Genomic DNA, 21954 nt, shown 5'->3' with positions numbered 1-21954 from the left:
CTGATCAGTAGAAAACCTGGGATCTTAGTGAACCATGATTCTGTGCAATTTCACTATTCTACTTTTACTGGCTTTGATGGGATGATGTGGGATATTAGGGGTAGTAGTTCGGTAGCTCTGGCTGACAGGATGATGTGGGATATTAGAGGTAGAAGTCCAGTAGCTCTGGCTGACAGGATGATGTGGGATATTAGGGGTAGTAGTCCGGTAGCTCTGGCTGACAGGATGATGTGGGATATTATAGTGAATGTGGCTATGTGGAGTGGGCGGGGCTCTACACTCAGCTTTATATATATATATATATATATATATATATATGTAATCATTATAATTTGTTATAACTAACCGTAGTTAGTTACTATGCCCGAGGCAGCGCCGTGCTCTTCAGCTAGCTTTTATCATAAAAAGTTATATGTAAGCATGTACATAGATTACATACAGAATTTTATAGATCTATTTTCACAAGCCCTGGTTTTACATTTCAAAGTCAAATAGTTTAAAGAGGATTGCAGCTTATCAGTTACAACATAAATTTCTATCCCTGTAGGAATGCTAATGATTTTAATAATTTACTCAGCTAAATAGCTATTAGTGTTAATGCATATTAATTGTCACATAGAAATGGAAACTAGTGAGAATTCAGCATTAATTAAAAGCTTAACTACAAACTCAATTATTATTCCCACAGTTGCGTTATGTTTAGCCATACTAAGCTAACTGCGAGTGTTATCCATAGTACTTAAAGCAAAGAACACTTGAAGAGTAATAACTGTTGACTTGAAGAAATACGTGTGGCTTTGGAAAATTAAGCAAGACTTACTGCAGGAAGAAAAGAACATTAAATAAACGAAAGTCAGAAATAAATTATGTTGCTGTCATCTCCTGATGGATAATCAATCTTGTCTAATTATTTTCTAAGGATCATTAATTAAAGATTTCCTTTGACAAAATACAAAAAAAGACCCCCACCTGTACTAATGTGTTCAGGAGAAAGTTTTGAAAAAGTTTTAGGCAGGTGTAGAAAAAGTGCTGCAAAAACAATGCGTTCAAAAATAGAAGTGTTAATAGTATATTTTAAATTATCAACTAACAAAATTCAAAGAGAATGAACAAAACAGAAATTAAAATCAAACCAAAACAAGTGACTCTACTACATTTTTGTATTTCTTGTGCAGCCATTTTTGTGAAGGGACTGTGGGGGATATATTTTTTTAAAAAGAAAAGAAAATTCCCCTGCTTAATGACTTCTCTATACTTGTATGGTCACATGCATACCTAATATTCGTATTTTATGAAAAAAAACAATAAGATACGTTTGTATTTTTTACTGCAGAGTATAATTTTTTATTTTGTTTTTTTAAATATGTTTTTCAGATATTTTCAACTGTGTCTAACAGGAGAAAACTCAGAGCATGCAGTAAAAAATTGTCAAATTTTATTAGAGTAAAGTACTACAAATGACATATATCAAACAGCGTGCTAATAGGGACAAAAGCAGACAGTATCCACCCAAAGTGCCCTAAACCTCCATACTGATGGAAAAAATGGCCCCAGACCATGTCCCCGAGGAAGTCCATAAACCCCAATATGAAGTGAAAAAAACGCCCAAACACAGTGACCTAGATGTGGACATAGTAAGATTATCCATAGTAAAGGGCGTCAGTATAATGAAACAAGCTGCCACAATGAGCAGGGAAAAAATGGGGAAGAGAAACCTCAGAGGCACTTACTGGGGCAAGGAGGAAGAGGGGAACCTGGCTGTACCACCCCCGACGCGCGTTTCGCGGCGTCTCAGGCGTCTTGAGAAAGCGGCTTGAATCGCCGCGAAATGCACGTTGGGGGTGGTACAGCCAGGTTCCCCTCTTCCTCCTTGCCCCGGTAAGTGCCTCTGAGGTTTCTCTTCCCCATTTTTTTCCCTGCTCATTGTGGCAGCTTGTTTCATTATACTGATGCCCTTTACTATGGATAATCTTACTATGTCCATATCTAGGTCACTGTGTTTGGGCGTTTTTTCACTTCATATTGGGGTTTATGGACTTCCTCGGGGAAATGGTCTGGGGCCATTTTTTCCATCTGTATGGAAGTTTAGGGCACTTTGGGTGGATACTGTCTGCTTTTATCCCTATTAGCACACTGTTTGATATATGTCATTTGTAGTACTCTAATAAAATTTGACAATTTTTTACTGCATGCTCTGAGTTTTCTCCTGTTTTTCATTGATTTTCTGAGTTTATGCATATTGGCGTTGGTGGTTGGGTGTTCCCCCTCCCCATTACGCCAGATGATGTTTAAGGGGTTTTTGTTTTCAAGTACCTTACAAATGTAACGATTTAGGAGCTTGAGACAACACGTGACCTATTGTGCTAAAAACTCAGTGACGAATATAGCTTTAAATTTTCAATAAACAAGCAATATATCAAAATATGACACATCAATAAATAAAAAAAACAGTTTACAGATCTGTAGCAGATGTTTGTTTAGTGGTTAATAAACAGCAACTTTATTGCTGACAATTGCGATTACTGACAATTGCAAATAGCAGTATAGTTTTTCAATGCAGTTTGTAATTTTTTAGGCTTTGTAGAAGGAACCAATAGAAGTAAAACATAATAATGGTAAGAATTAGTGATGAGTGAATGTGCTCGCCACTATCGTTACTCGCCCGAGTATCACGATACTCGGTGTACTCGGCGGGCACCGAGCATTTCTGGGATTACTCGGTGGGAACTTGGGTCTCCACCCAGCATTTTTGGGGGTCTTTAGAGACACAATCATGCAGGGATTGTCTGCCAGGCACTGTAACGCCGCAGCCATCTTCATTGTGGTCTTGCAGTGATTGGCTGTCCGCACAGCATTATCAGAGGTATAAGAGACCGGATGCCGTCCTGCTCAGCGTATTCAGCTCCGGATTGAGATAGTGTAGGGAGAGCTGCTGCCGAGAAAGGGTCAGATTTGGGGATTTATTAGTCAGTGTGGGGTCTACCATCCTAAAACTACTCAAATCCAGCTAAACCAACAGTCCTTCTAATGACTAATTCTTTAGTATATAGGTTGCAGTGTTAGGTAGGCAGGGGAGTGTACGTCGCTTTATGCATATCAGTGCAAGGCTTGCAGGCACTGTATGTGTGTATATAGATATCATTGCATACATCAAGAGAGTCTATTCCATTACTGGCTGCTGCTACCTATAGCTTATTTTGTTTTCAAACCAATTTTATTGAGAGTTTTTACAATAATGAGGGGAAGAGCTCAGGGGGAGGGTGGGAGGAATGGGGAGGGAAGGGAAGAAAGGGGGGGAAGGACCGGTTGGTCCAAACAAGTTTTCATTCATAAAACAATATTTGAGAGATATAATTGACTGGGTTATTTTATAACCAGAACCATGCTATAATATTATGTTTAATACAAACCAGATTGACTCTGGAGCAAAGAACAAACAACAAAATATCAGTGCAGCAATTGCTATAGGGTTAGCTTGTAGGAAATAATGTAATCCATCTGAGCCATTTATGATTGAAGAGGCCAATATTATTATTAATAGTGGCTAGTTTTAGTTCGAAAGATTTGTGTAAGGAGATTTTTTCCTTTATATCTTCAATTGTTGGAATATCCTGTCTTTTCCAATTAAAAGCTATGGAGCTTTTGGTAATAAGGAGGATGAGAATTATTAGAGGTGGTAATGTTTGGTTTGATTCTTGTGAGGTAATAATAATAATAATTTTTATTTATATAGCGCCAACATATTCCGCAGCACTTTACAATTAAGCGGGGACATGTACAGACAATAAATTCAATACAAGTTAAGACAATTCAAACAATGACATTAGGAGTGAGGTCCCTGCTCGCAAGCTTACAAGGTAATAGATAACAAGGCCAATTGGGGAGAGAGGGTGATGGGTTTTTGAAGAAGGGAGTTTATTAGGAGAGAAATATTTCTCCAGAGAGGTTTGATCACTGGGCAGTGCCAAAATATGTGAAAAAGATTCCCGTGATGTCCACATCCTCTCCAGCATAATGGGGAAATCTCAGGGTATATCTTGGCTAGTCTGGCTGGGGTGTGATACCAACGCGAGATAATTTTCTGATGGGTTTCCAAGAGAGACATAGATAACGTGGCGGATATGGAGGAGGAACATGCCTGCTCCCAGTCCTCTATTCCTGGATTTATCCCAAGTTCCGTCTCCCACTTAATTATATTGTTTGTTTTGGTAAATTCGTGGCACTTATTGAGCCACATATAAATATAGGAAACCTTCCAGAAAAGGCAGTGGTTTATGTTGTTAATGAGATTGAAGAAAGGCTCAGAGGGTTTTGCGTTTTTCTTTCTAAGTTTGGTTGCTAGTTCTTTTAGTTGAATATAGTCATAAAATGATGATGATGGAATACTGAACTTGTGTTTCAAATCGCTAAAGGAATAGATGTGGTTGTGTCCGCAAATGTCTCTGAATTTTTTGACACCGTGGTCAGACCAGATCGAGGGTAGATCTGACTCAAAAAGAGATGCTATAACGTCGAGAGATAGAGGACCTAACGGGGCAGTATTCGTGACGCTTCTTTTTTGTTTAGCTAAGAGTCTCCAAGCTTCCAGGGTTGCTTGAAAGATTGGATGAGTAGTGGAGAGAACCTTTTTGAGAAGGACGGATTCCAGGACGAGAAAAGAAGGAGACCTGTTGTTGTTTAATGCCTTTTCAATGTCGGCCCATGCCGGAGGGTCTACGGTTGACCACCAGTGGAGGCTGTTTTTGACAAGGAATGCGGAGTAGTAAGCCGAGATATTTGGAAGGCCAGCTCCTCCAAATCTCCTGTTGCCATATAAAACATTTTTCGCAATTCTGGCTTTTTTCCCGTTCCAAACGAAATTGTTGGTCATGAGTTGAAGATTGGTAAGGGCAGGGGTGGAAATGGGTAGAGGGAGAGATCTAAAGAAATAGATTATTTTGGGGAGGATATAGGCTTTAAAAATTATAATTTTACCCCACCAAGAGAGGTTTTTCTCCCCGTATGTGTTTAGGTCTTTTGAAATGGTCTCTGTGAGGGATTTTAAATTTAGAGGTATGAGGGAAGGGACTTTATTTGTGAATTTGATTCCCAAATATGTGATGTAATCTGTAGTCCAGCTCCATGGGCATGAGCGACTGATAGAGTTGGTTTGAGTGTTGTCCAGATTAAGTGCTAGCATCTTGGATTTTGTTATGTTGATTTTGAAATGGGAGATGTCCGAAAACTTCTGCAGAAGTTCTTGGACTCTGACAATTGATTTGATTGGGTTTGATAAAGTGAGAATAACGTCGTCAGCGAAGAGGCAAATTTTATATTCTTTATCCCCTACTTTGATGCCTTGGATATCCGGGTTGTCTCTAATAGATTGAGCTAGGGGTTCAATTGCTAGGGCAAAGAGAAGAGGGGAAAGTGGGCAGCCCTGTCTGGTGCCGTTGGATATTTGGAAAACTTTTGAAAGGTGGTTATTAACATATACTTTGGCAGTTGGGTCGGTGTATAATGCTCTAATGCTTGTAATTAGTTCGTGGTGAAAGCCGAATTTATGTAGGGTGGCGAAGAGGTAATCCCAATTTAATCTGTCGAAAGCCTTTTCGGCGTCAAGAGAAGCTATGACGGATTTGGTTTTGTGTGTATTGATGAGTTTTATAAGATTGATCAATCTTCTGGTGCCGTCTGTAGATTGTCTATTGATTATGAACCCGATTTGGTCTTTATTGATCAGTTTGGGGAGTAGGGAATTCAGTCTGTTTGATAGTAGTTTTGCATAAAGTTTGATATCTGTATTTATTAGCGAAATTGGTCTAAAATTTTTCATAAGAGTAGTATCTGAATTGGGTTTGGGAATAAGGATTAGGGTGGCCTCAAGCATTTCCTTGGGGAAGTAGCCCAAAGTAGAGGCTGTGTTAAAGATTTTCGTCAAGTGAGGAGTGAGAATTTCGGCAAAAGTTTTATAGTAATTATTCGTAAATCCGTCAGGGCCAGGGGCCTTGAAGGGTTTGAGGTGTTTTATAGCTTCTAGAGTTTCTTTTTCGGAAAAGGGGGATGACAGAAAAGATTTGTCATCCTCATCTAGTTTCGGGAGGTTAATTTTGGCCAGAAAAGAAGTGATATCTGAAGGATTAGGATGGGGGAGGGGTAAGTTTTGATTGATATTGTAGAGATTTTCGTAAAATGTGGCAAAGGAGTTAGCAATATCCTGTGGGTGGGACAGAGGGATAGCTTTAGGGGAAAGAATGGTGTCGATCCTGTTTTTCCGTCTATGGTTTTTCAAGATGTTAGTCATGTAACGCGATGGGCGATTTAGATTTTGATATAGTCTAAAGCGGTTGTTTTTAACTGCTGAGTCATGAAACGAGAATATCAAGGCTCTAAGCTCTTGTCGTAATTTGAGGAGTTCCGAGCGTGTAACTGAACCCGAATTTGTATTGTCAGTTATCATTGTTTCTTTAGTTTTGATTTGATTCTGGAGATCTGTTATTTTCTCTCTGTTTGCCCTTTTGTGTCTCGAGGATATTCTAATTAGGATGCCTCTTAGAACAGCTTTGTGGGCATTCCAAAGGGTAAAAGGGTTAGAAAGTTCAGTATTGCTCTCTTTGAAGTAATTTAGGAGGGCTGTAGTAATCTCTGCATTATAATGTGGGATATTAATTAAAGAAGAGTTGCACTTCCATAAAAATTGTTGGTTGGTAGCAGGGCCGAGAGTGAATGTAGCTACTACTGGAGCGTGATCAGAGATCGTTTTGGGGAGGATAGAAATGGAAGTAAATTTGGGGAGAGAAAAGACATCAGTTAAAATTAGGTCAATACGAGAAGCAGTGTGATGGACATCCGAAAAGTGAGTGTACTCAATTGAAGTCGTGTTTATGGAACGAAATGTGTCAAAGAATTCATTGTAATATATCCAGTTGATTAGTGTTCCTGCCTTGTGTCTATTGGGGGCTGAGGAGTCCAAATTTCCGTTTGGGACCATGTTAAAATCTCCCGCGAATATTAAAGAACCCTTTTTTATTAGGTTGATTTTCTTTAGAAGTTTAAGAATCTGATTTGACCTGTGGTAGGGACATAGACGTTCACAATAGTGACAGTTGAGTTATTGATATTGCAAACTAGAATGTGGTAGTGGCCTTTCTCGTCTCTTAGTTCTTCTATGAATTTAAAGTTGATGGAATTTTTTATCATAGTAAGGACTCCTGCCTTTTTCTTTACTCCCGATGATTCATATATGTGGGGAAAGTTTTTGTGAGAAATGTTGGGATGGGCCTCTCTTTTAAATTTCGTTTCCTGAAGACATACAACATCGGAGCCCAGCCTGTTGGCCTCTCGCAATGTATTACATGGCGCTTCCTAGGGCTGTTCAGACCCCTGACGTTGTACGTGGCCAGGTTTATTTTCATTGTCAGAGTGGTGTTTTGTGGTTGTGGAGGTACCTGTGATGTTGTTGAACTCGGTTGGGTTGTGGCTGATGAAGAAGTTTAGGCACAGATGGATAAGGTTGAGGTTGTATAGGCTGCAACTGAAACACAATATAATGGAAAAAACAAGACAAATTAGACAAATTTGTAGCAAATTTGGTCAGAATAATCTTACATGGACCAACAGGAGCAGATTTCTACGATGAACTCTGCTCAACTCAGGGGGGACCACCAGGAGAAGGTTGCCTAGGCAAACTCTTCTCTAACTCGGTGGAAAGTCCGTGGGAGAATATCCCGAAAACAACCTCTGAGAGGAATAAACCAACATCCCAGCCAAGTAGGGCACTTGACAGGAAAAAAGAATCTGCAGTCCATCTTTGCAATTTTAACGATGGTGACAAAATTAACGGCCCAAAAGGGAAATGCTGCGTGGCCTGCTAAATAAAAGGAAGAAAGGAAAGAGACTTGTGGTGGTTAAGACCGCTCGGGTGATCAGGTCGGAGTCTTGGAGTCTTGGGATGAAGCCGGCCTGTTCCTGGGCTTGATGTTCATTGACTTCAAAAATCTGTGGCCTTCTTCTATGGAGTAAAGGACTGTGGTTTTGCCATTGTGGAGGACCAGGAGTTTTAGGGGAAAGCCCCATTTGTATTGAATATTATTGTCTCTCAAGGGGATGGTGATATCTTGGAAAGCTTTTCTTCCTTCTATGGTATGTTTTGAGAGGTCTGTGAAGATCTTGAGGTGGGAATATGGGTCTGGGAAGCCTCCATTATCTCTGATGTTATTTTGGATCCGTTCTTTGGTGTGGAAAAAATGGATTCGAACGATTGTGTCTCTGGGGGTGTCTTTAGGTAGGTGAGCCAGTTTTGGTAGTCTGTGTATTCTGTCAATGATAGTATCATGGGCTGAGAGAGTCGGTTCGATTTTTTTGAAGACTTTTTGGACATAGTCTTCTAGTTTGGTAGAGGTAACGGATTCTGGAATCCCTCTGATTTTTATATTGTTTCTTCTGCCTGCGATCTTCTAGGTCTGCCAGCTTGTGTTTCAACTGGGTGATCTCTGTTCTGATTTGGTGACTCTCATTAGTTGACTCCTCGGATTTCTTTTCTACTGTGACAATCCTGGATTCGAGGGTTTCTAATTTTTTGTTAAAAGATTCAAATGTTGATTGGAAGATTTTCATTTGAGATTCGAGGGTGGCTTCCAGGGTGATTTTGAGATTATTATTTATTTTTTCCGCCAAAGAGGTCATATATAGTTCAATAGAGTCAAGGTTTGTTTTGTCACGGGAGTCCAGTTTTGGTTTGGATTTTGCTGGGCTGGAATTCGGAGTTGAGGCCCATGAATCATTATCGGAGTCTTCTTTATGGTCGATTAGAGGAGCGAATCTCTCGTTTCGGGCTCCTGGGTTCCTTCTTTTTGTGGAGACAGAAGTGTCCATATTGGGAGCGATTTTATGTGGGGTCCTGGACCTAGTGGGGCTGATTGTGTTGACTTTGTCCGAGGGCGGGTGAGATTTGCCCCCCTTGTCTCCACCCCCTTTAGGGGATAAGGAGGCAGAGGAGGTCGGTGTTTTGGTTTGTTTAGCAATATTTGATTTATTCTGGCTCATTTTGCCAAACTGTGTAGAGCACTCCTGTAGGATGGGAATTAAAGAACGCTTGTAGGGCGAATTCTAGTAATTTAAGGGAGAAGGCGGTTTATATTTGAATATGGTGCCCTGGTCGGAGTTAATCAACCCCTTTGTGTTAATGTTTGGTGTGACAATGATATTGTGGTTGCCACTTTTATGCTGGGTAGCCTTGGGTTGTTAATTTTTATTAAAACAGACAGGCTCAGCAGCACTGGTTTTTTTTTTTTTTTTCCTTAGGCTACGTTTTTTGCGTAGCCGGGGAACGTAAGCTACGCAATTGGCGTAAGGAGTGTGCGCGCCTGCGCACTGAAGCACCTCTTTGTCAGCGGTGAACTCCGCTCTGATGTCGGGACATTGAAGGCTGCAGACAACCCGGGTGGCTCCCCACTGATGTCCAGCGAGGAGGGAAGGACCCCCCGGGATCCGAAGGAGTTGGGGGCGGTAATGTTTTAGACTCCTTTTTATTACAATTATCCGCGGCAGACGGGGATGACAGGCGGGGTCGCGGCTAATGCGCCTGTGCGCCGGCTTGTATAACTAGCCGCCCAGCCGCGGCAGCAGATCCTCCCCACCTCCTCCTCACTCCCGATGGCCGGTGGGGGGTCCCGGTCAGTGGGAGGAGATGTTTTTGAATGCGGGCAGGGGCCACGGGATTCCCCGAAGTCAGCGGATGTTGTGGAGGAGTTATTCACAGTACTCCGGTTGCCGCTATTGTCCCTGTCGCCTCGGAGTTATCAGCCCGGGTGTGGGGCTGTTGCACATGCGCAGTAGGAAGGAAACTCATCGGGGCCGAGGCGGCAGTGTAATAAAAGAAACGGCCGCGGCTTTTCTTACCGGGGATAGTAGTAGGAGTAAATTTAAGTACCGAGCACCTCCTCGGGGAGCTCCTGGGGCCCCTCTTTCGCTGTTCTTTGCTGCAGTGGATCTTGAAGGAGCCGCGGTGCGGGCCGGAGAGGTGGGCCGACAGGCACAGGGAGACAGGGGCTACAATTGTTTTTTCCTGGGCCAGATGAGTCCTTCCGAGGATGGGCACCTGTCAGGAATTCTGTGGGGATAGATTAGTCCACGGACAGTCTTGCAGTCTTGGTAGGGATAGGACCGGTAGGCCTAGTAGGCCTCAGTAGGCCTCAGAAATGAGGCTTTGCAGTTCTGATTTTTCCTGGATGACAGTCAATGGTGGTTTCAAAGTAGGTCTGTGATAGCCGTTGAGTATTCTTTCAATAAAGAATTGGTCAGGATGGGTCTTTCCTGGTTGATGGATGTTGATTTAGATAGGCTGTATCAGGAGCTCTCGGGCTGCACCTCTTACTCCATTGCAGTCCAGGCCACGCCCCCACCTATAGCTTATTTTGACCATATATACCTAGCTCCAGGTATAATTGGCTAGGAAACAATTTTTTGCCAGGCTAATAGAGAATATTTTATTGCAAAGCAATCCAGAGCCCTTTTTTCTGCATTTGCTTTTTGACAGTGCACAATACAGCCAGATCCTTTTCCTAGCACATCTGGTGTAGTTTAGAATTTGGGAAAAAATTAAGTAATGCATTCTGCAAGTAGTGCTCTAGATAACTGTGTTATTTCCTGCAGAGACGAGACCTGACTGGAAGAAGTGACGCCGGTCTATGCTGGATGAAAGATGAAAAGCGAAGATGAAGGACTTCACCTAGAGATGTCACTGGTGAGTCAGTGCATTATCTGTACACTGACAATATACACTGTATACTATATTTAGCGGTCCTGCGTACAACGTCACCAGTGATCACTGTATTTAATGTACACTGACACTATATACAGTACAGAGCTCCTGTGTATAATGTCACCAGTGATCACTGTATTACCTGTATACAGACACCGCATACTAAGTACAGATCTCGTGTGTATAATGGCACTTATGGTGATTTTAGTATTGTGTTTTTTTTATTAATGATCAGTATTGTAGTATTCAGTCTCTATCTGGTGGTAATATGTTGTCCGGCAATGGTGTGGTGGTATTTGTTCCTTGTATGTGCTATTGTTCAGTCACTGTGTGGTGGTAATATGTGCTCTAGTCACGGTATGGTGGTATTTGTTCCTTGTATGTGATATTATTCTGTTACTGTGGTGGTAACATGTGGTTTGGTCATGGTGTGGCGGTATTTTTCCCTTGTATATGGTATTATAGGTCACTATGTGGTGGTAATATGGTGTCTGGTCACGGTGCGGTGGTATTTGTTCCTTGTATGTGATATTATTGGTCATTTTAAAATTGAAAAATAAATAAAAATATACCTAAATGATTAATAGGATAGAGTAGAGTAGAGCTCGGTCAAAAGAGTCTACCTTGTCGTGGTGGCAGCTTAAACATTTTTTTGGCCAAAACAAAAGCTGCAGGCTACATGTGTTATCTGGTGATTGGAACTGTTAATGTGTGATTGGTGAGAAGTGGAGTTTTTCCAAGAGAGAGCGGTGGGACTGTGGACAGTTTGAGGAGGTGGAGGCAGGGCTGAGGTGGAGCCTGGGTAGAGTCTCAAGGGGGCCCCGAAAATTATGATTTGGTAGCAGGGCAGGCTTTGCTGTCAATGTATAACAAAACAGTATGGGAGTAAAACATGAATAATGTGAAGTGGATTTTCCTGTGCCTATCAAGTCCCTGGGTTCAAAGGCTTATTGGGGTGCATATGACTTGTTAGTAGGGCAGGCCAAGCAATCAATGCATAAGAAAACAGTATGGGAGTACAAAATGAATAATGTGAAGTGGATTTTCCTGTGCCCACCTAGTACCTGGGTTCAAAGGCTTATTGGGGTACATATGACTTGGCAGCAGGGCAGGCCTTGCTGTCAATGTATAATAAAACAGTATGGGCAGGTACAGACTGGGGTTGAAATTCAGCCCTGGCATTTGAAATCACACAGGCCCATGCTGTCCTCGTCCCCAAACACCAGATGGGATATATCACTAATATTACCATGGTTGGAGAAAAGAAAGATTTACTACAAGACCAATATTTCTAGTGATACCTGTGGCCTGATGGGGAAAGTGACGTAGCACAACGTAGCAGACAAGGCAGCCCACAACCAGACAGGCCCTTCTTCCATTTGCCAGATGGCCAATCCGGCCCTGAGTATGGGAGTACGAAATGAATAATGTGAAGTGGATTTTCCTGTGCCCAACCAGTACCTGGGTTCAAAGGTTTATTGAGGTGCATATGATTTGGTAGCAGGGCAGACCTTGCAGTCAATGCATAAGAAAACAGAATGGGAGTACGAAATGAATAATGTGAAGTGGATTTTCCTGTGCCCATTCAGTACCTGGGTTCAAATGCTTATTGGGGTGCATATGACTTGGCAGCAGGGCAGGCCTTGCTGTCAATGCATAAGAAAAGAGTATGGGAGTACAAAATGAATAATGTGAAATGAATTTTCCTGTGCCCTTCCAGTACGTGGCTTCAAAAGCTTATTGAGGCGTATGTAACTTTGGGGCAGGCCAGGCCTTGCATTCAATGCAACATTTTTTCAGGAAGCCCTCCTGTACCTCTCGTGAAAGGGGTATTGGGGTGCGTCATAATTCTTGACAGCCCATCAACTCACTGCATAGGCAATAACAGCATAGGAAACCCACTGTTTAATAATGGCCCTTTAAGAATACTAATGCCGCCTGATGCCCCTGTAAAAATAGGTTCTGTGACTTGAAGAGTCCCTCCTTCATAAATGAAACAAGATGTGTCTGCTTATGTGTCACACACCACATGGCCAGCTATGGTTGTTAAATGTTACAATGACATTTCCCAGTGAATGCATTTGTATTGGTTGAAAGCAATGCTAAAACGCCTCAAAAACGCTGTATGGAGGAACATACAGTGGTGAAGGAACAGTTTTGTTTTAGGTTAATTATTTTGGCTTAATTAAAAGTAATTAACCTGGAAAGGATGTTCCTCAACATATTTCCCAGCAAAATACATTTTGGTTTCATTTTTGTAGTTTTTTGGTGCGCCTGTAAAAAGGGCGTGAAACTCTGACAACATTGTTTGGAGCTGTGACCTAGGAGTGAGAATTGCTTCCAGGGGCAGTTGCCATGATGTTGCCGTGTCATTTGATCAGTGTCTCCTTCATTTTCTGATGTTTTTAGACCTTGAAAGGACCCTCAGGGGGGATCGTAGAAAAAATGCCTGAGTCTCCCATAGACTTACATTGGGCTCGTTGCTCTGTCGAAGTACCTGAGTATTCCAATTTGCTCGACCCGAGCAATGAGCACCCAAGCATTTTAGTGCTCGCTCATCACTAGTAGTCAGTAGTTTATAGAATAAAAAAGCAATTTACATTTTACTCAAAAATACAGTATACCTATAAAGAGAAAAATCAGACAAACTGAAAATCTTGCAGTGGTCTTTTAATTTTTGCCAGATATATATATTGTAAGGATTCGACTCGCTTAGGTGCAGCGGGAGACAATTATGAGGCAGGTTCTTCCCAAAGTTCATGAGGTTTATTTGCATCATAAACCCACAAGGCAGCACATTACCAAAATAGCCTCTAGCTTAGGCAAAAGAACACAAATGTCCGTGGTTGGAGACTCGGACCGAGAGTCTCAGCACTTGCTGGGAGGTGTAGTCCTCCCCATATACAACTTTCTGTAGTGTCCCACCTGGACACATGGAAGTCTGTCCACACTCAGACAGACTCTCTCACACTCCTTCACATGTGCTAAACACCTCAATTACATAGCCCTGTAGCCACAACCACAGGAGGTCACATGGCTATGACCTCACTAAACGTTCTATTGTACATAGACACACACAGGCTTCCCTGACACAGTGTAACAGAAATATCAGCAGTACCTCTGCTAATCAATACACCCTGGAGCCTGCATCCCGAGGCCACCCACCTTGAGACCCATAATGGTCATTTAGGACCCTGCTCCTGTTACCACACTGAATGTGCCTGTACACCCGTCCTGGGACACCCACACAGTGCCCCCTAGCTGACTTAGCGGTCACTACACCACAATATATATATATATATATATATATATATATATATATTGCTATACAGTTTACATAACCAGGCATAATTTTGCTTTCCTGACCTCTTTTCAAAGAATATGGATGATGACACCAAAACTTTTTCTCCTTTTTCTCCACTAATGGTTAGTTGTTGGGTGAAGCCATTTATTGTCAAACTACTGTGTTTTATGTTTTTAAATCATATTGACAGCCTAAGATATTCAGATGACCCTGATCAAAAGTTTACATACCCTGGTGATTTTGGCCAAGTTGGGACAAATGGGTTTGAATGGCTACTAAAGGTAACAGCCTCACTTGTGACCTGTTTGCTTGTAGCAGTGTGTGTGCATAAAAGCTGAGTGAGTTTGGGGGCTCCAGACAGACTCTTTCATCTTTCATCCAGCCACTGACGTTTTTGGATTGTGAGTCATGGGGAAAGCAAAAGAATTGTCAATGGATCTACGGGAAAAGGTAGCTGAACTGTATAAAACAAGAAAGGGATACAAAAAGATATCCAAGAAATTGATAATGCCGGTCAACAGCGTCCAAACTGTGATTAACAAATGGAAAATCAGGGGCATCTGTGAAAACAAAACCATGGTCAGGTAGACCAACAAAAATTTCATCCACAACTGCCAGGAAAATTGTTCGGAATGGAAAGAAAAACCCACAAATAGCATCAGCTGAAATATTGGACTCTCTGAAAATTAGTGGTGTGGCTGTTTCAAGATGCACAATAAGGATTCACTTGAAGAAAAATGGGTTGCATAGTCAAGTTACCAGAAGGAAGCCATTACTGCACAAATGCCACGAAGTATCTTGCCTACAAAATGCAAAACAGCACAGAGAGAAGCCTCAAAACCTCCAGAACAAGGTAATTTGGAGTGATGAGATCAGAATTGAACTTTATGACCACAACCATAAGCGATACATTTGGAGACAACAACGCCTGTGATAAAAGGAATCCCATTCCTACTGTAAAGCAAGGAGGTGGATCCCTGATGTTTTGGGGATGCGTGAGCTGCAAAGGCACAGTTTAAAGTTGAAGGAAAGATGAATGCATCATGTTATCAGCAAATACTGGAGGGAAATTTGCAATCATCAGCCCAGAAGCTGCGCATGGGACATACTTGGATATTCCAACATGACAACGATCCAAAGCAGAAGGCCAAGTTGACCTGTCATTAGCTACAGCAGAACAAAGTGAAGGTTCTGGAGTGGCTCAGTCTCCTGACGTCAATATCATTGAGCCACTTTGGGGAGATCTCAAGCAGGCAGTTCATGCAAGACAGCCCAGGAATTTTCAAGAACTGAAGGCTTTTTGCCCAAAAAAGTGGGCAGCTGTACTATCTGAGAAAATAAAAAACCTCATTCACAACTACCACAAAAGACTTCAAGCAGTCATTGATGTTAGAGGGGGCAATACATGGTATTAAGAAATGGGGTATCTAAACTTTTTGTCAGGGTAATTTGGATGTTTTGGGTTGTCATTATGATTTAAAAAGAGAAAACACAGTAGTTTGACAATATATTTCTTCACCCAACCATTAACCATGGTGTTATCATTAGAGTTGAGCGAAACAGGTTGGCTAGATTCATAAGTCGCTGACTTATGCCAAAGTCGGGTTTCACCCACTGAAACCCGACCATAGCGTGAAGTCGGCCATGTGGTTGGCAAAATGAGCGCCAAGGTCGGATTTCCCAGAATGCTTGCAGGTGCCTTTTTTTCAGCCAATGAGCAAGGACATACACTGTGGGCAACGAGATGACACGTGCCGCTTCCACCACCATCGTAGAGAAGGGCATTGCAGTGATTGGCTTGCTTTGGTGGGTGTCATAGTGTCTATAAAAGCCCTGCCCGCCGACCTCCATTTTATTTCTGCCGATCTTAACAGTAGGGAGAGGTTGCTGTTTATCAGTAGGGAGAGAGTTAGGGCTGTAAAGATATAAGAAGTTCTTATGTGCTTGTGCTGAAAGCAATTGTGCTGTACAGTTAGTGTGCAGTGACAGGGAGGATTTTCTTGTGTGCAGCAGCGCTGGTTATTAGGCTGCCTGATAGCTGTTTTGCTGTGTGTACACTGCTGAGCAGACTGCTTTTTACACAGCACTAATACTTTTATTCTTTTTTCCTGCACAGTTACTGACAGTTCATTTTTTCCCACACCGCATAGAGCTGTACGCTCCTCACACACTACCATGTAACGGCTAGTATCACAGACAAATACATGCTGACTATCTGTGTGACTGCTGTTTGTATTACGGTCAAATACATACTGAGTGAGCATCTGATATGTGTGACTCCAGAAATATATACAGAGATTTAAATTTTTCCCTACACCGAATACAGCTGTATGCTTATGATACAGTACCGTATATCTGCTGTTTGTATTACGGTGAAATCCATACTAAGCGAGTGTCTGTGTGTGACTCCGCAAATAATTACGGAGATTTAAATTTTCCCCTACACCTTATACAGCTGTATGCTCCTCATACAGTATCGTATATCTGCTGTTTGTATTATGGTCAAATACATACTGAGTGAGCATCTGTGTGTGACTCCGGAAATAAATCCAGAGATTTCAATTTTCCCTTACACCGTATACAGCTGTACGCTCCTCATACAGTACCATATATCTGCTGGTATTTTTGGTACATTTTCCCAAAGATGAGGAAGTATGGTGGAAGAGGCTGCGGACATGGGTGGGGGGGCAGCTGGTACTGATGGTGGTGGTGGTGCATCTGCTGGTAGTGCCAAAAGCACAATAGCTCCTAAGGCAGGAGGTGTTGAGCCTGCATCATTGTCTGGCTCCAGAAGGCCTGGAAGGCTCCCTTTTCTGGGAGTAGGTAAACCACTTTTAAAGCCGGAGCATCAGGAACAGGTTTTGGCTTACATTGCTGAAACAGCCTCCAGCTTTGTCGCCTCCTCTTCTGAAGTTTCAAAAATTGCAAGCACTGAGTCGTCAGTGCAGGCTCCTGGTCAGGAACAACACCTTTCCTTGTGTCATTCACCCCCACCAAAAGTGAAGGATGCAGCAGGCCACACTTCAGATTACTTCCTGTAGCTCTTTTCATATAGCATGCCAAAGCTATCAAGTGAAATCCTGAATTTCCCTGTCCAAGATGACTATGACATGGAGTGCACTGATGCACAGCCAGTGCTATATGATTCTGCTGGTACATTCACCCAGAGCACTGAATTGCCCTTGCAGTCTACTGAGCCAGATTCTGACCCTGATGAAACTCAGGTGCCCCTTCCCGGATACTATACCACCTTACACGGTGACACAGAGGAAGGTGCTGATGAAATTGAAGAGGAGGTGATGGATGACCCAGTTGTTGACCCGGACTGGCATCCATTGGGGGAAAAGGGTGCTGCTGGCAATAGCTCAGAAGAGGAGGAGGATCCGCAGCAGGCATCGACATCGCAGCTGCAGTTATCTGGCAGGCCTGTAGCAGTCCAAAAACGTGTTAAAAAAACAAAGAGTTGCAGGACAGCTTGGCCAGACGGTCAAATTAGCACAGCATGCAAGCCCTGAAAAATTTTCCCATAGTAGGAGTGCAGTGTGGCACTTCTTTGACCAAAATCCTATTGATGAGGCAAAGGTTATCTGTAAGAAGTGCGAAAGGACCTTTAGCCGAGGGAAAAATCTCCAAAATTTGAATACCAGTTGCATGCTTAGACATGTAAGCACCATGCACTTGCAAGCGTGGACGGACGACAAAACCTCAGGTAGCACACGTGCACCTGCTCCGACTGAAGGTAGCCAGCAATGCTACATCGCTTCCCCCACTGTAAGCCCACCGGTTAGCACACTACCAGCAAGAAATGTTGAGATGTTGTCGCAAGGTCAAAGCAGTCAGGGAATCACAATGTTTTTCCAATGAAATACTGCATCTAGGCCATCACCACCACCATCACCAACCCCCTCTCAGTCCGTCAAGTCCACCGCTAGTTCCACCATATGCAGCTCTCAAGTCCAGCTCACCCTCGCAGAGACTCTGAGTAGGACAAGAAAATACTCATCCTCTCATCCGCGTACACTGGCTTTGAACGCCTACATTGCCAAACTGATCTCATTAGTAGTGTTGAGCGATACCTTCCGATATCGGGAAATATCGGATCAGATTGGATCGGACCGATACCCCAAAAATATCAGATATCGCCGATTCCGATACCAGAAACCAATGCAAGTCAATGGAACACAAATATCGGAATGAAAATAAACCCTTACTTTCATTGTAGGTTAATTCTACATGAAGGAAAACAACTAAGAATGATTTAGAATGTATTGGGGAGGTGGAGGAGACATTAAAGGCATAGAGGTTTAGCCCAATCAAATGGAATAGCAGGAATTAATTTTTTTTTAAGACGTTCGGAGTTACAAAGATAATGAATATGTTAAGCTTTTTTATATTTTGTCAGATATTTATGCTTCACTACTTCCATGCTCTTCACCTTCTTTTTTACTTCTCCCACACTTTCTCCCTCATCATCCTCTTCAGGGTCATCTTCTTGGTTTTCTTCGGGGTGGTCTTCAGGGTCGTCATCTCCAGGGTCGTCGTTTTCGGGGTCGTCGTATTCTTCAGGGTGGTCTTCAGGGTTGTCGTCTCCAGGGTTGTCGTTTTCGGGGTCGTCGTCTTCTTCGGGGTGGTCTTCAGGGTCGTCATCTTCAGGGTCATCGTTTTCAGGGTCGTTGTCTTCTTCCGGGTGGTCTTCAGGGTCGTCGTCTTTAGGGTCGTCGTCAGGGAGATCCAGAGTGATTACCAAAAACCATTTCAAAAAGCTTGAACTTGGAAATGTAGCAGAAGGTACAAGAAGGTTGAGGAACTGCTGAGAACCAGCTGATGGTACTGGAACCTGGATGGGTAGCCGAAGGTACAAGAGCCAATGGAACTACCGAGGACCAGCTGATGGTACTGGAAACCGGTTAGTAAGCAGGAGGTACCTGTGCCAGAAAGCACTACCAAGGACCAGCAGAGGTTGGTGGAACTCGGATACCGAGAAGGAGGCACCTAAGCCAAATGCTCTGCCTGGAACCAGCTGACACTACTGGAACCCAGGGGACATATTCAGGAATGACTTCCAAAGAACCAGCTAATGGTACTGGAACTCAGATAGGAAGCAGAAGGTACACATGAAAAAAAAGTTGCAAGGCCACGAGCCGGCCAGAGTTACCGAAACCCAGAGTCCTACAGGGGGAGCTTGTCCTATTGGCACTATGGAACCAGCCTTCATTGCCAAATCCCGCAGCCCACATAGGAAGCACCTAAACTGCAGGCACCATAGAGTCGGCTAATCCGACCACAACACGACAGGACAACGTATTGGAGGCTAAGTGACGTTTACACCCCCCGGAAACAGCTGGCGTGCTGGAACCAGGCTGGGCAGGAGGGAGTACCCATGCCAAAGACACTTCTGAGCAGCAACTGGTGGTGTTGGAGCCCAGGGATTACAGTAGAAGCAGAGTGTAGCCAGAGGCCTAATTGGAGCAAGTTTAATATCTGTAGTAGTGTGAATGTGGACAGAGCAGGCGAAATTGCCGGACACACAGCAGGTGATCAGCTGACGATACTGAACCCCAAAAACACTGGAGCATGTGTTGACTGTGCAGACGGCACTTCTGAGCAGCAACTGGTGGTGTTGGAGCCCAGGGATTATAGGAGAAACAGAGTGTAGCCAGAGGCCTAATTGGAGCAAGTTTAATATCTGTAGTAGTGTGAGTGTGGTCGGAGCAGGAGAAATTGCCGGACACACAGCAGGGGATCAGCTGATGTTACTGATCCCCAATAGCACAGGAGCAAGTGTTGACTGTACAGACGGCACTTCTGAGCAGCAACTGGCGGTGTTGGAGCCCAGGGTAAATAATAGAAACATTGTGGAGGCAGAGGCCTAATTGGAGCAAGTTTAATATCTGTAGTAGTGTGAATGTGGACAGGGCAGGAGAAATTGCCGGACACACAGCAGGGGATCAGCGGACGTTACTGAACCATAATAACACTGGAGCATGTGTTGACTGTGCAGATGACACTTATGAGCAGCAACTGGTGGTGTTAGAGCCCAGGGATTACAGTTCAGGTGGTAGAAACATGAACACAACAGGAGACCTGGATACTGTTGCCAACCAATTATTTAATCTGGAAGAGGACTGGCAAATCCTGTGAGATCCAGGCCTTGTTCATTTTCAGAAAAGTAAGAAGGTCAACGTTATCGGAGGATAATCGCATGCGACGGTCTGTTAGTACACCACCTGCGGCACTAAAGACGCGTTCCGATAATATACTAGCAGCAGGGCAAGCCAGCACCTCCAATGCATACTGGCTAAGCTCTGGCCATGTATCCAGCTTAGAGACCCAAAACTTGAAGGGGGAAGAGCCGTGTGGGAGAACACTGAGAGGGCAAGACATGTAGTCTGTCACCATCTGACGGAAACGTTGCCTCCTGCTGACTGGAGCCGTCTGTGATGGCGTAGACATTTGTGGCAGGCACACAAAACTTTGCCACATTTGGGCCATTCTGGTCTTGCCTTGTGCTGAGGCGCTTCTTCTGCTCCCTCTTTGTGCAGAGCTTCCTCCACTGCCTCGACGCACTGAGCTGCTTTGTAAAGCACTAGCAGCACTGCTCTCGGGTGGAATGGAGAACATGATGGAATGCACCAGTGTGTCTTGGTACTCCCGCATTTTACGCTCCCGGTTCAACGGTGTTATGAGGCTTTGTAAGTTGTCCCGGTAGCGAGGATCTAGGAGGGTGTACACCCAATCAGCCGTGTTGAGAATGTGGGCGATGCGGCGGTCGTTTCTCAGGCACTGCAGCATGAAATCAACCATGTGCTGCAGACTGCCAACTGGCCAAGAAACGCTGTCCCCTGCTTGAGGCGTCATCTCTGCCTGCTCTGTATCACCCCACCCTCGCTCTACATACTGACTACTAGAGCATTGTGTACCTCCCTCCTCTGGACAGATGTCTTCCTCCTCATCCTCCTCGCAAAGTGTCCCCTGCCTAGGCCTTTGTGAGGAACCATGTTGCGCAGACTGTCTAGAAGCAGATGGCATTTGTGACTCCTCATCCTCCACCTCTTCCACAACCTCCTCCCTTAGTGCTTGCAGTGTTTTTCAAGCAGCCAGATAAGGGGGATAGTCATGCTGACTAGTGCATCATCTGCACTCACCATCCGCGTGGAATCATCGAAGGCACGCAAAACATGGCAGATGTCCTTCATAGAGGCCCACTCAGTGGTGGTGAAGTGTGAACGGCGCGCAGTGCGACTTGTTTGCGCCTGATGCAGCTGGTACTCCATTACTGCTGCCTGCTGCTCACACAACCTCTCCAACATATGTAACGTTGAATTCCACCTGGTGGGTAGGTCACATATGATGCGATGTTCCGGAAGGTGGAATTGGCGCTGCAGAGCTGGAATGCGAGATCTTGCCATGCTGGAACTCCGCAAGTGAGCTCACTCTATGTGGATCTTGTGCAGCAGTGCATCAAGATCTGGATAGTCCCTCAAAAAACTCTGCACGACCAAGTTCAGCACATGTGCCAGACATGGGATGTGAGTGAGGCTGCCTAGGTCCCGAGCTGTCACCAGATTTCGGCCATTGTCACACACTACCATGCCTGGCTGGAGATTTGCTGGCACAAACCACACGTCGCTCTCCTGCTTGATGGCATTCCAGAACTCCTGCGCTGTGTGGCTTCGATTCCCGAAAGAAATTAATTTCAATACGGCCTGTTGACGTTTGGCCACGGCTGTGCTCATATCGGTCGTAACAGGTAAGCATTCATGGGTCCATGTGGAGGTAGACTGTGATGGCTCCTGCAGCGCTGATTCAGAGGAGCTGGAGTATGAGAAGGAGTCAATGTGTACAGACTGGATTCCTGCAATCCTTGGAGTTGGCAGAACACGTACAGCGCCACTCTCAAGATCTGTAC

This window comes from Dendrobates tinctorius, unplaced genomic scaffold, assembly GCF_039654945.1.
Source record: "Dendrobates tinctorius isolate UK_male_01 unplaced genomic scaffold, ASM3965494v1 ptg000162l, whole genome shotgun sequence".
NCBI lineage: Eukaryota > Metazoa > Chordata > Amphibia > Anura > Dendrobatidae > Dendrobates > Dendrobates tinctorius.
Note: the sequence above shows the minus strand (reverse complement) of the source record.